This window comes from Dama dama, chromosome 20 (assembly GCF_033118175.1).
Source record: "Dama dama isolate Ldn47 chromosome 20, ASM3311817v1, whole genome shotgun sequence".
NCBI classification, from domain to species: domain Eukaryota; kingdom Metazoa; phylum Chordata; class Mammalia; order Artiodactyla; family Cervidae; genus Dama; species Dama dama.
Window position 1 is genome coordinate 4,183,964 of NC_083700.1, and position 14,239 is coordinate 4,198,202.

General features: G+C 40.5%; 1 long non-coding RNA gene across 1 annotated transcript; it reads right to left on the reverse strand.

The window, feature by feature from the left end:
* Positions 1–330: 330 nt before the first annotated feature.
* LOC133040437 (uncharacterized) lies at positions 331–4,731 on the reverse strand. The gene is made up of 4 exons (XR_009688960.1): positions 4,590–4,731; positions 3,546–3,675; positions 2,855–3,011; positions 331–450 (listed from the first exon to the last, which is right to left on the reverse strand). It is a non-coding gene; the product is annotated as an uncharacterized LOC133040437 (long non-coding RNA).
* Between the last annotated feature and the right edge of the window lie 9,508 nt (positions 4,732–14,239).

The following is a 14,239-nucleotide window of genomic DNA, read 5'->3' on the forward strand; positions in this document are numbered from 1 at the left end:
GCTCTTGGGAGAGCCTCCTCACTCCTTTGGCGATCCTGCTGAAAATGGTGGCCTGTGAGCTGGCAGAAGGGCTGAAAAAGACAAATGCCTTCAACTCTTCCTCAAACCGTAGTGTGTGTTCTTCTTTTTAAAAAAGCCTTGGTAAACCACGACTTCTCAGTCTTTGAATTGGTATGGTATATGTTTCCTGCTAATCTATGGTTTCTCAGCATCAAGTTCTTTCATGCTTTACATATCAAAGTCCCCAGCCGTGCCTGTGTCCTCTGGGTGTCCTGAACTCTGCAAGTTTCCAGCCTTGGAGTAGAACAAGCATTTTCTCAGCTGGAGCTCCCAAATCTTAAATCTTGCAAAGGGCTAAGATCAACTTTCCTCTTTTTTTCTTCTCAATTCACCTCCTGATGACCTCATCCATTTCTCTGATGTCAGCTATTTACTTTGGTGTGGGTTAACCTTAAATATACATAAACAGATTGGGTGCTTCTTCTGTCAAATCAGTGGTCATTGCTTAAACACAAAAAATACAACTACACACACATACACACACACAACTTGATTACTATTTTATTCTCAGGTTGAATGTGACAAATCCACTAACAAGGTGACTGAAATTTTAGTACTGGCTTTTTTTTTTTCTAATTTTCTGCCTGCCTTTACAATAGCTGTTCATGTCTATGAACCTCAATTTTCTTGGCTCTAAAACAGAGTTAAACTAAATAATTTATTAAGCTAGACCCAGTTCTAAAATGGCTTGATATCTTATCTAATACATGCCTTTACTTCATTTAATTGGTCCAAAGAACTACCATCAGAATTTAAGATATGAAATTTTGTTTATCATATCATTTTCTGACCCTTTTTCCTCTTAAATTTAGTTTTTAAAGAGAAATATTTAAACATATAAAAAAGTAAATAGAATCATACAACAGACATTCAAATATCGTGTATGATGATACGTATGCACCTGACTCATGGTAAGTGATCAGTACTCTTGGAATGAATGAATGATCTGGACCATAGAGAAGGCACAGTTGCTTTAAAATAGGTGTTATTTTCTAAGAATGTCCAGCAGAGGGAGAGTTTGTACACTGACAAAACTATTAATACCTTGGTGTGTTAGCGCTCCCCAGTGTATAACTCTATTATTTTGCAATTACCTAACACATTTCCAACAACCGATTTGCGCATTGTTAACCATACTAAAGGAGAAGGAAATGGCAACCCACTGCAGTATTCTTGTCTGGAGAATCCAATGGAGGGAGGAGCCTGGTAGGCTACAGTCCACGGGGTCGCAAAGAGTCGGACACGACTGAGCAACTTCGCTTTCACTTCAACCATTGTAAATGGGCACAACTATACATATGTAAAAATTGTTCACAGATCTCAAAGTGAGTGGCATATTAAATACCTATTTGGAAAATTCACATTATTTAAATCATCTATCTAGATCATTCTATTAATATAATCCTCCCTCACCCCCTGCTCAATTCTTTTTTGCAGGTGTTGGAATATTTCTAAATAAAGCCAGTCAGGATGGCAAAGTGATAGACCGAATTAATTATCCCTGTTGCTGCCTATTTTGCTTCACTATTATTTTACATATGCACTCCCCCCAAACACACACACACACACACACACACACACACCGCTTACCCCCTGAGAAAGCCACTATTAACAGTCTTTTGCATCTTCCTGAATTGAATACACATGTGCAACCATAGTATTAAGATTTTTTCCTAAAACTGCTATCACAAATGCACACCATCCTATAGTTTGTCTTTAATGAATATCTTTCTGATATCTGCACATGGTGGCACTAGTGGTAAAGAACCCATCTGCCAATATAGGAGACGTAAGAGATGTGGGTTTGATCCTTGAGTCGGGAAGATCCCTTGGAGGAGGGCATGGCAACCCACTCCAGTATTCCTGCCTGGAGAATCCCCCATGGACAAAGGAGCCTGGTGGGCTACAGTCCATGAGGTTGCAAAGAGTTGGACACGACTGGAGCAATTATCACTCAGTCAGCAGCAGCAGCACCACCTGGGAACATAGTCAAAGGCAAAGGCCCTACTCCAAACACACTGAATCATAATCCTGAGAGTTAAAACCAGTAATGTGATTGAACAAAGTCTCTAGGCAATTCCTACTTTATCATAGTTTGAGATACACTGGTCTAAAAACTCCTCATTCATGGTTGTTAGCTTCTGCTTACACACCACCAGAATTGGGAAACTCACTACTTCACAAGGCAGATCACTTCATTTCAGGACCACTTCTTTTTGGTAATTCTCTTCTTTTGAGCTAAGTCTCCCACTATAACTTTTGCTTGCCAAGTCCCATTCTACCCAACAAGAACACACACAGCATCACCTCCATCTTTTATGTGATGGTCATATTATAGTCAAAGATGGTGTTCATGCTGCTGTCCTCCCCCCAACAAGTATCCTCCAGGCTAAACAGCTTCAGTGGATTATAAACATTCATGCTACATTTGCGTGACTGCTTATCATGCTGGTTGTTCTCCTTTAATTATCTTCACTCTAACTGCCATTCCTCTTGGAGGGGATGCCAGAACAGAGCAGAGCACTCCAGGTGTGGCCTAAAAACATGGGTAAAATAGATGCCCCTCTTCTATTGAAATGTAAGTGCTATTGACGTGACCTCAGACATTCTGATGATAACATGCTTTTCCTTTATAAAACTTAAAAGCTGACAGAGGTTAGGTTTTCTTCTAATTGTGTTATTTGGACTAATGACTTATCATTTGCTATTATCAAAAGATTTTAAAATCTATTCTACTTAACCAATAAGTAGAGCATTCACCCTTAGGATTCCTGGAAATGGGAAAGTTACATACCTGGGAAAACTGACATGGTAAATGAAATCAGTGTGGGGGCCACTGCGGCCCATTATTGTCAGAGCAGATGACTTTGCTTCCTCTCAGCTTCCACCACAACATCCCATTGGCCAGTAGAAGAAAAATCAGGATGCTTTTTCATGCTGTACGCCTTTGTCTGAGAACAAAAAAACAAATACAGGTGTTACCTGACCCTCTTCTTTCACCCTTTCCTGAAACCAGAGGACTGGATTGGGACCTAATAGAGGTCACCCAGTTTATTTCCCAGAGAAAGTTAATCCTGCATAACCAATTTCTTGAAGATATTTGTATGTTTAAAAATCTTTAGTGAGATTTTACAATCTCATTTAGTTTCTTCTCACAGATTTGGAGCTCCAAGGCTTGCCCAGCTGAGTTCATCTCCTGCTGCAGGCCCATCTCCTGCTTTAGGGCTGCTCTTTCCACATCCAACTTGTGTGCCCACAGCACCTGCAAGACACCTGGATCATCCCAGGCACTCTCGGACTAGTACCATAATGGTCTACACCCATGTCTTATTTCTTTGTCATAAACTTTGAAAGTCAGGGATTGTTCCTATTCCTCTTTCTAAGCCCCACAAGGAATGCAATTTCCAGCTCACAGCAGATTCTTGTTCTGTTGAGTTCCACGTTGGATGTCCACTGTGTTACATCCCAAGAACACTGAGACTTACTTGGATTCTCCAGAGTCAGTCCTCCAGGGTCACCTCGTTCAAGCAGGTGGGCCCCAGTCCTCCATCCAAGCAGCAAGTTTATGAAAAGTTCCAATCAGTCATTCAGCCCTATGGCTCACTTAATTAATTTCTGTAATAAAATGTTAATTTGTTAAATTTTGATTTATATACATAACTATCTCTTCACTAGACTGTGATTTCCAGGGCAAAAGAGACTAGTTTGTTTTCCTTTAAACAAACTATGCCTCATGCCTCACTTTGCCTGCCATTGGGAGCTAATAAGTATGTGAAGAATGAATGAGCACATTACCAAAGATAGTTTACCTCAACCAATGGTACCAACATACTCAAAGCAAGAATAATGTGAAAAACTTACTACTGATCTAAAGTCCAATTCCCTCCCCTATCTTCATTAAAAGAATAGGCTAAGTAATTAATATATGCATATTGAATCCATTTCATGTCATCAGGTTTAATTGCAAGGCAGAATTGTTGAACCCTATTACACAATTTCCTTGTTTTTTTTTTTAAAAGAGCACTAGTACTAGCTAAGGCTTCCCTGGTGGCTCAGTGGTAAAGAATCTGCCTGCCAAGCCACAGACCCGGGTTTGATCCCTACACCTAGAAGATCCCCTGGAGGAGGGCATGGCAACCCATTCCAGTATGCTTGCCTGGGAAGCTCCATGGACAGAAGAGCCTGGCAGGCTACAGTCCATGGGGATGCAAAGAGCTGGACACAACTGAGCAGCTTAAAAACAACAGTGCTAACTCGGTTATAGCCATGCTGCCTGAAGCCTTCCCAGCGCTGAGCCCAGATGGCCTGCTATGAATCATGAGCATAGCCTGCTCCCACAACTGACTTTGCGTTCTGTAAATATAACCAACTCTCCAGGAAATGGCTGCAGGGATTTTTCCACTAAGGGCCAGAGGCATTGTAGAAGTGATCATTTATCTAGGAAAAGGTAATTTTTTTGATCAGAAAAGCATGTGCATCAGGTCATTGAAATTGGCTTGTCAGACCCATAAGGAATTTTGCAAACCTACTGTTAAACACAGTTATTGAAGAAGGAATTCACAGGGCCTTGACTCCATCTCAGGCCTGTCTGTGCTGATCGTGCTCGGCCATCTCTCCAGTGGACTCTGAACTCTCTGCTTATTGCCTGTGGGAATGACAATGGAAAGATAAGACCCCCTCCGGAAAGGGGAACCTTGAAGATCACATCCAGGTTACTCATCGCCTAAGAGAAAACAGACACTAATCACCCCTGCCTCACTCGGACAGTATCTGTCGGTTTACCGGTTATTAACTGGTTGGAATGTAACCGTAGGCTTATTCATTATTAACTGTTTGAACACATAACATGTGAATGATGGGGTTATTGTGATTGTATTTACCCTTCCTTTGTAAGCCTCAAGGGATTTGGGGTGGTGGGTTTGGATACATACACATGGGGTATAAAGGATTTTCACAAATGCTGGTCGGGGTCCTTGGCTAAGAGGAGACTCTGCCTCGGGCCCGCCGGTGTAATAAATTGCACTCCACTATCTGCATTGTCCTTCTGAGTGAGTTGGTTTCCCGGAACGCGTGGCTATAACATTATTAGTAAAAGTTGTGTAAACTTACAACTAAGAGAATATTATTAAAAACAAAGATAATAAAAAGTCAACCCCCATCACTTCCTTCCCATTTTGGTACATTTTACTATTATCCATACTAGTGAGGTTTTTTTCATACCTACTGTATTTGTACCATGCTATATAATTATGTACCACTAGGCATCTTTTTTCCAATTCCATATTCAATGGTATAATTTGGTAGCTTGACATTGGTCTTGGTGGCATTATTTATACCTTAAAAATCAGTAAATGCTACAAATCAAGGCTATCCCCAGCCCCCCAGAAACGGTTGTTAACCATTTGCCAGTATACCACTTATGTGCACTGGAATACACTCTTTTATTGATTTACTCAGCTCACAGTGAGAATTAAGCATTCAAATAAAGATAGTACTTTAGAATGCACATGGAGGATGCTATAAACATCTGCTTAACAATCTCTAATGCCTGAGAAGAAGAGTCCCATAAAATTGTTGGAACTGAAATGCCATGGCTTTATTTCTTGAGAGACACCATGTGTGGACCTCATTCTCCTTGGAAGCACTTCCTGGGAACCAAACACTAGAAAGAGATTGTGTCTCAACTGTATTTTAGTATTCTGACTGCAAACCTATAATCAGAAAGGCAGAAAAAGTACATTAAAAGCCTCATATTGATCCATCAGGCTTTTTAAGATCACACACAGAAATGGAGTGGTAATACAGAGGTTATTATCTTACTGTGATAACAGAGGACAAATAAACAGGAAAACATTTTTTTAAAAGGGTAGGTATATGCTAAGTAAGCAGATTGCAAAGAAGTCACCACCCTTGGGACTTTGTATTCATCAAGGCAATAAAAGTCAGTGATTTCAACCAGTGGTGCAGTCTTTCAAATCAGGTACCACATATCAATACAATTGTTAAAATGCAGTTCTCTTGGAACAATTTGCATGTTTTGCATTCACATTAAACCAAGAAATTACTGGTAGAATTTTATGAGGTAATAAGATTCATTTTTCACCCAAGGTTAGGTCTCAGTCCAATGAATGTATCAAGCCACAGATTTTTTTTCTGCATAGGAGACTAAATTGTGAGGATGCATGTAATAGAAGACAGTAAATGCTTGATTTAAAACAAAACATAAGTTACAATAATGAAAATAAACATTCATTTCAGGTGCTATATTAAGTCTAATCATAGTCATTAGGTCAAACAGTTACACGTCTTGGCAGTAATCCTTTCCTCTGTTCACAACTTTCTCAGCTTTGGTGATTCTATAAATTTTCGAACTCAGAACACTTACTTCAACTCTGTGACACCCAGAAAAAGCAAACAGCTTTTATGTATTTCGTTGCATATAGCAAGTATTGTTTTCTTGAATCAGTTTACTTAATTTTTGCTAACTCAATTTTCCTTAAGCTATTGCTGAAGTTGCTCACAAAATATTTATGAACAGATAAACTCACTAACTCAGGTTAAAAAATTAATTCATTGAAGGAACGCTGTGGCAAAAGAAACACATTTTCTTAAGTTCAAAAGAAAGTGTTTATCACTTTGTTCTTCTTTGTTTTTAACACCTTTTAAGGGCAACCTGGGGGAAAGTTTTTTGCACGGGTTAGGGGATCATTACTGAGTTAATCTGCTTGTTCAGTGAAACCAAGAAAGGCATTTTCTATTTGGCCCTGTTAATATCATTTTTCCCCCTCATTTCTGAACAAGAGAGTGACTTCTTATCTCTACTTTGGAAAAACATTTGAATAGGAATTTGTCTTATTCATTGAATCACAATCTTACTGTGAATCTTCTATACTACATAGATTTCCACTGTTGAAGTATTTCTAGAAAAATTAAAATATATTCCTTAGTAAACACATCTAGTCACAGACCCTTTACAATGTGTTAAGTCAGCCTTTGACTCACATGAATTTATATTTATAACATTTGTGAAGGAAAGAAAATGCGAGGTATAAAATACATATTCACACCTTTTGTACACTTAGAGAGGCAATCTGTTTGCATTCTAATAGGCCTCTTGCTTCCTATCTCTTTACATATATAGGCCGGAATTATCTTTGGGAGATTACAGTCCTCCCTTGGTATCTGGGGCGTAGCGGGGAAGGGAGAGGTGGTGGGTTGGTTCTGGGATCACCCATGGATAGCAAAACCCATGGAGGCTCAAGCCCCCTATATAAAACGATGTAATACTTATATAGAATTAGCCACATCCTTCCATCTGCTCTAAATCATCTCTAGATTACCTATAATACCTAACACAATATAAATGCTATGTAAAAAGTTGTAAATAGTCTGTAAATGCTATGTAAATAGTTGGAGCAAATTCAAGTTTTACTTTTTGGAGCTTTATGGAATTTTTCCCCAAAATATTTTCCATCACCTTCAGTTGGCTGAATCCACAGATGTAGAACCTGCTAATAAAAAGGCCAACTGAACCCATGTCAGTCCTGGCTCATAACTTCTGATGGAATTTCTGTGGGCTACAGATAAAGTTGAAATGTTTAATATGGCAGTCAAGGCCCTCCAAGATTTGGTTCCAGCTTTCTGACTTTCCTTCCCCTACAATTATCCACAGGTGAATTTTAACATTCCCCATGAATTAGGGTCTGTGTTAAGCTCTTCAACTTATATCTCATAACAACCCTATGAAGTAGATGCTCTTATTATCAACATTTTACCGAAAAGTATACTGAGACTCAAAAAGATTAAGTAACTTGTGGCGGTCACCCAAGAAGCCAGTGACGGAGCCTGCGGAGGGCTCTGCCCGCGGGGCTCGGGCTCTGGCCAGCCTGCCGCTCCTGTGTCCCGGGGACCTGCTGATGCCCGTCTGCCTTGCCAGTCTCTTTGGTGTGGAGTGCCGTTTCTCCTTCAGCCTCCACCCATCCTTCAAGACCCAGCTCAAATGCTCCTGCCTCTCAGAAGTCTTCTAATCCTTACTCCTCTTACCTGCATTTGGGGTTTCCCTGCTTTATGCTAAGGCATTTCACTCCTTTGCTCAAGAAACACCCGTCTCTTCCACAGCGCCTGGAGGGCAGGGCCTGTCTCCTTTTCGAGTATATTCCCCACCAAGTCTTCCACAAAGCTTGTGATTAGTTGGTGTCCAGTAGATTTTGTTGAGCTTTACTGAACATGACCTCTCTTGGAATGGGTTTCCCTTGGGGCTCAACTGGTAAAGAATCCACCTGCAATGCTGGAGACCTGGGTTCGATCCCTGAGTCGGGAAGATCATCTGGAGAAGGGAAAGGCTACCCACTCCAGTATTCTGGCCTGGAGAATTCCGTGGACTGTATAGTCCATAGGGTCGCAAAGAGTCCAACACGACTGAGCAACTTTCACTTTGACTTTACTTTTCTCTTGGAATAACCGTTCAGAACTGCAAATGATTACATTGAACGAACAGCAGGGGGCAGCAAATCCAGCGCGCTCTCTCTCTCTCTGGTGTGTGTGTGTGTGTGTGTGTGTGTGTGTGTGTGTGTGTGTGTGTGTGTGTGTGTGTGTGTGTGTGTGTGTGAATGCTGGTGTTGGGAGGCAGCGTAGTTTAATGCCCAGTGAACAGGACGGACAGAGGAGCCTGAAGGGCTACGGACCGTAGGGTCGCGAGGAGCCGGACACCTCTGAAGCGACTGCGCAGGCACTCACGCACGTGGTTCAGTGAAAATCTTTCCCTCAGTCAATACGAGTTCTGATCCTGGCTTCTCCTCTCCTCACCTGAGTGGTCTCACATGCTTTCCTTAACCTCAGCCTCAGTAAGGTCATTAATAAAATGTGGATGCTAAATAACGCCCTGCGGGGGCATTCTAAGAACTACGGTTTACCATACACATGGTCATACTTCCGTTAAATGACAGCCGTCGTCATTCAGTACTCATTTAGTCTCTTGAGCGTGTTTTTACCATATGTCTCTTATTTTCCCCTCCAACTTGCTCCCCACTGGTACCATCTTCTCTGCCTCATTCGATAGCACCCTCATCCCCATAAGTACTTCACCCCAAACTGGAAGCCTTCCAGGATTCCTTTCATTCCCGCATAACCAATAAAATTGCAGATTATACTGAGGTTGCTTCTCAAGAGTATCTAGCATCTGTCTGTCTCTGTTTATCCTGCTACCATCACCCTATCCCAAACACACTTTCTCTTGTCTGGCTCTCTAAAATGACCTCAAAACAGGTCTTCCTGTTTCCACTTGGGCCCCTTCAATACATTCTCCACACAGCATCGAGTGACTTTTTAAATGTCAACCTAATCACACCCCTCTTGGCTTGAAGTCACCAGTGGCTCCACACCCATCCTCAGAATAAAATCCAGACCCTGCAGGATCCAGCCACTGTTATCCTTCTGACCCTAATACCACTCTTCTCACTTGCTTCCTTACTGCTCCTCGGACATTTTGAGTTTGTGTCCAATTCTGAGAGCCCTAGCTTTCCTATGTCCCTTAAAGATGTTTTTGCATGAGTTGTTTTCAGTGCCTGGAGTGCTTTGCCTTCTAGACTTTACATAGCCATCTCCTAGACATTCAGTCTTCAACTTAAATGTCACTATCATATTTTATAAATATAATTAGTGTATATTATAGTGAAAAAGTGAAGTCTCTCAGTCCAACTCTTTGTGACCGCATAGACTGTAGCCTACCAGGCTCCTCACAAGAACAATTTTTTGTTTGCTTGTCAACTAAACTTGAAGTTTCATGATAGCAGAAACCTTGTTTTTCTTGTTGAAAACTGTTTCCTAACAGGGTTAAACTATTAAGATGTGGCAGATAACTTTTGAATAACTTAATATTAATACATTTGAATGATAAATAATAAATAAATAATGAATCTAAATAATAGGAATCTACATTAGCATAGAACAACTACAAGATAGTCACATTTATACATTCAACAAACATTGATTAAATGCTGCTATGGAATTATGGTATCAAAGGTGAGGCTCAGGGTCATCCCTCAAGGAGCTGAGTTGCCTGATGTTTTTATTATAGTAATTAATTAACATTAGGACTTTTTATAATAAGAAAGAATGTATTCTTTATGTTATTCTCCTACTTTTCACCTTTCCCATCCTTACTGCCCATGTGACCCAGTGGGAGGGTGGGCAGTTTAACGGGATAAAGCACCCTTTAGGCTTGGACACGCCTTTTCCCCCAGCCACCCATCTGTATATAAGCAGCAGGTTATCTATAACCTATTTGGGTCTTCTTTCTTCATCTATAAGAGAAGGAAGATAACAATGCCTCTCTGGCAGCGTTCCTTTGATATTTAAATGAGTTAACACCTATGAAGCCCTTTCCCTAACTTTTTTATTTGGCCGATCATCAATCTGATCCCATGATTTCCTCTAGATAAAAACCATGGTTGAAATATATTTGCATCTTCTAAAAAATCCTGTATCTGAGTGGTATAATAGTGTAATGATTGAGTGTATAGGACCCCAGGGCTGACCGCCTCTGTTGGATTACCAGCTGGGTAAATATGAGCAAGTTATTCAGTTTCTCTATGCTGCGATTTCCTTTCAGTGAAGGACGGCAGTAGCTGTACCCACCTCACAGGATTGCTCCGAGGGTTAAATGAAGCCTTTAGAATAGTGTTAAGCACACAGCAAACATTCAGTAAAGGTTAGTTACCATTCTGGTATTCACTGCTGTGTTAACAAGTCACCTTTACTTAATGATATAAAGCAAGAACCATTTTATGATGCTTCTGGATTCTGTGGATCAGGGACTTGGAAATGTGTCCTGTGGATAGCTTATCTCTGCTCCACAATGTCTGAAGCATCGGTCGGGAAGTGAAGGGTGACTCAATAGCTGGAGGCCGGAATCGTCTGAAGACCTCCTCACTCACAGGCCTGGCAGTTTATGCTGGCTGTTGGCTGGGAGCTCAGCAGGGGCTGTTGGTCTGAACACCCACACAAGGCCTCTTCAAGTGGGTACTTGGTTTCTCCCTGCATGGTGGCTGGCTTTCGTGACTCAGTGTCCCAAAAGACAGGAATTGAAATTGAGAGTTTCTGAAGATGTTGGCCCAGAAATTGGCACAGCATCACTTTCTTTGTCTTCTGGTCAAAGAAGTCACAAGTTCCTCCCAAATTCAAGGGAAAGGGATGTAGACATCACCACCTAATATGAGGATATCAATGGCATGGTGTATAATGAGATCATGTGGGTGTGGTGTATGGTGGTGGCCATCCTTGGAAAATAATACAAATAGGTATAATAATGGGGTATACTAAGGGCATATTAATGTTATACCCTGATAGTCATAAAAATATTTTAGCCCTGCTGGACCCAAAAGTTGAGATAAGAGGAATGAGAAGAGAGAAAGGGAAAGTAAGCACTAGCCATCCATAGACCATCATATGGAGAAGGAAACGGCAACTCACTCCAGTATTCTTGCCTGAAACAATCCCATGGACAGAGGAGCCTGGCGGGCTACAGTCCAAAGGGTCGCAAAGAGTTGGTCACAACTAAGCGACTAACACACACAGAGACAATCACAACTTAGAAATTTTAGTCCAGTGCCCTTACTGTGCAGATGATAGAACATAACTAAAAGAGAGGAAGTGGCTTTTCCCAAGTCACACAATCGGCAGAAGCACCAGCTTGTTTCTATTAACCACTTGGAAAAGAAACAAAAAAGCACTTGGAAGGGGAAGAAATAAAAAGATGGTGAAGAGAGGGAAAAAGAACTAGAGAAGGTCACAGAGAGGAAATGAGAAGGAAAAGCAAGGAGAGAGTTGCCAACAGCATTCTCTCTTTGAGACCCTACTGACTCTTTGGTTGCATTACATACAGTACAATGCTTCTAGGAAAATATAAGCCCTGGAACAACATTGGCAAAATCCTTACCACCGGACAGCCTCCCTTACAGTTGGCTCAAATGTCAAATTAAACTAGTAGGAGTAATCTTCTTTCTCCTTTTTAAAAAAATTTATTATTATTTTTTTTAACTTGGGTGTTTGGTATGATTTTCTTTCCTTCCTAACCTTGAGGATAGACTCTGAGCTGGAGAAGTTAATTGCAAGTGGAAATTTATCAAGTTGTGACTGCAGCAGATGCTTCTTTCTTCCTATTATTCCCTGTTATCTTCTTTTCCTTGTTGCCAGAACCAAACTTCCAAGTCCCTGTCATCAAATTCCTGTAAATCTAGCCCCTACCCCACCCCTCCAAGTGGATTTCTCCCCATGCCGCCACTGTGTTTCTGGTTACCTACTCTGCATTTGATTTGGGATCCTATTCAATCTGGTGTTTGGATTCAGATTAGGGCTCTAAGCTCTCAGGGACAGAGTCCATTCTGGTTTGGTGCTTTGCAGAGCCCGTGTATGTGAAGGCAATATCCGTGGTGGAATCCCCAGGCTGGTCCTTCAGTCACCCAGCTGCCTCGCCTTCATGTTCCTCTGTTCCACCACACAGAACTCTGCTCTGAAAGCAATCCAGAGAAGTTCACCTGCTTTTTAAACCTACATCAACATGAAGGCACCAACTTTTCTACTGGAAGGCTTCTTTTATAGCTGGCTCAAATGTCAAATTAAATTAGTAGAAGTAATCCTTTTTCTCTTTTTTGTATACTCAATGATGCTAGAGACCAACAGCCATAAAAGCTAATGTAATAGAAATTCTTCTAACTAATTAAGCAGATCTTCCCTCCTTCTTCTCCAAAATAATGGTCCAAATTTCTTATTCTTGTTAGTTCATCAAGCAGTCACCAATATTAATATTTATGACATGCCAGGTTCATTGGGAATACAAATATGATTAAAGTAAAATCTCTGCTCAACTAGAGTTTATAGTATAGTGAAGAAATTATAAGCGTAGAGACCATGGACTAGGATCAGGGAGTCTGTGAACTCCAAAAATTACTTGCAAAGCTTTGGGGAGTATGTGTACTTTTCAGAGTGCAGGGTAAATAACCGTTACCTGATTCTAATCAGGGACCAATGCACAAAGCATGAAAGCCCACCGAGACAGAGATAATAGTCCCAAGCAAGTGTCACATTCATGACCACAGACAAAAGAGAAGGAAGGGTGGGGTTTGCTGTGTGTAGTCTCAATAGAGAAGAGGTCAGCGTCTAGTCCAAGAGGGACCGCGCAGGGGAAATGATGGCTGACCACCTGTTGGCGCGTACCTGATACTGAAAAGACATATCTGACTCTTGAGCTGGAGAAGGAAGCTGGTCACCAACAGAGGTACAACTTTGAAAACTCTACTCAAGGGAAGCCCTTCATTGCTATTTAATCCACTTTGGTAACCTCTTTTTCATATTTTTAAGAGCTGTGTCATTTTCATTATTATTCTCAGAACACATTTCAACTTGTCCATGTGCCTCTTCATTCATTAGCCTAGGACCAAACTGGTGAGTTACATAATGCAAACATAATACATGCTTTACTGAAGGACACTTTTCTCTTGACCTCAGTCGGGCACAATTTGGCAAAAAGACTATAAATTAATTTTAAAAATGATTTGCATAGTACTTGCACATTCAATTTAAGATTATTTTGCACTAAAAATGCTATTATTATCTTTCAAAGTTTGTCATCCTTTGGAGTTTTCCATTGCTGATATATGTACCATATAAAAGATATATAATAAATATGTATAAATGATATAGACATATATATTACCATTTGTACAAGCTTTCTTTTTTGGAATTAAAAAATATAAAGAAATTAAAAATTTTGGAAAAAAGCAAAAGTTGACCATTGAGGTAATCAACTTTGTGACACAAATTGTATCTCATTGATAGTTTAGAAAATAGGATTCTCTCACTTTATTGAGAATATCAAGGAGAGACTATGGCTGGATGAATAACAAGCTAGAATCAAGATTGCCCAGAGAAATAACAACAACCTCAGATAAACAGATGATACCTCTCTGATGGCAGAAACTGAAAAGGAACCAAAGAGACTCTTGATGAGGATGAAAGAAGAGAATGAAAAAATTGGCTTAAAACACAACATTTAAAAAATTAAGATCATGGCATCCGATCCCTTCACTTCATGACAAATATATGGGGGAAAGTGGAAACAGTGACAGGTTTATTTTCTTGGGCTCCAAAATCACTGCAGACAGTGACAGGAGCCACAAAATTA